Here is a 1,125-nt window from a genome sequence, read left to right on the forward strand (position 1 = left end):
AAGACAAAACATGTGTAGGTAGGTACCTTGTGTCTTTAGTTCAGAAGCCTTCAGGCTAAAAGAATGTTACTCAATGAACTTGAGAGACCTCACTTGAGAAGCTCCATCCATACCTGAGTCTGGTTTAGATGGTGGAAGACTGAACCTTGACCTGAGCCTGATGCTGCAATAGATGATATTTTGGGGAGATCTTAAGAGGTAGTGAGTACTCGCTTCAGCAGCACATATACTAAAATTGGAACGATACAGAGAAGATTAGCATGGTCCTTGTGCAAGAATGACATGCAAATTCGTGAAGCGTTCCATATTTTTTAATTGTCTAAATAATTTTTTTTTAAAAAAAGAGGTAGTGAATATATTTTGTAGTTGAGGAGAAATGTAAATAACTTTGGCAAGATGTTAGCCTCCGGTGGTTTGAAACATGTCTGCAAACTGTATGACACTCTAACCATCAAAAGATAAGAGTCTCTTGAATGAATCTGAATGGTTGGTTTTTTGTTTTGGATAGAAGAGAGGGACAGATAGGGACAGACAGAAAAGGAGAGAGATGAGAAGCATCAATTCTTCCTTGCGCACCTTAGTTGTTCATTGATTGCTTTCTCATAAGTGCCTTTACTAGGGGGCTACAGCTGAGTGAATGACCTCTTGCTCAAGCCAGTGACCATGGGCTCAAGCCAGCAAACTTAGGCTTTAAGCCAGCAACCTTTGGGCTCAAGCCAGCGAGCATGGGGTCATGTCTATGATCCCTCGCTTAAGCTGGCAACCCCGTGCTCAAGCTGGTGAGCCTCCACTCAAGCCAGTGACTTTGGGGTTTTGAACCTGGATCCTCTGCGTCCCAGTCCGATGCTCTATCCACTGCACTACCACCTGGCCAGGCAAACCTGAATAGTTTTATTGACTTGATTAACAGAATGTAGCAAAAGTGATTTTACATGAGTGCTACGGCTAGTTCAGAAAAGGTCATGTTGCATCCACTGGTCCACTCATTCTGGGTATGTTCATTTCCCATGTAAGAATTCAGTCTTCCTTGAGGTTGCCATGTGAAAAGTTGACCTGACAGGAAGTGAAGTTGAAGAGAGAACAGCCCCAGCTCCCTGAATCTAACTGAGCTGCCATATAGATAAC

General features: G+C 43.1%; 1 non-coding gene across 1 annotated transcript; it reads left to right on the plus strand.

Annotated features, from left to right (window-relative positions):
• Positions 1-205: 205 nt before the first annotated feature.
• LOC136311322 (U6 spliceosomal RNA) lies at positions 206-312 on the plus strand. Its single transcript, XR_010726725.1, has one exon. It is a non-coding gene; the product is annotated as a U6 spliceosomal RNA (small nuclear RNA).
• The last annotated feature ends 813 nt before the right edge of the window (positions 313-1,125 follow it).

Source organism: Saccopteryx bilineata, chromosome 7 (assembly GCF_036850765.1).
Source record: "Saccopteryx bilineata isolate mSacBil1 chromosome 7, mSacBil1_pri_phased_curated, whole genome shotgun sequence".
Taxonomy (NCBI): domain Eukaryota; kingdom Metazoa; phylum Chordata; class Mammalia; order Chiroptera; family Emballonuridae; genus Saccopteryx; species Saccopteryx bilineata.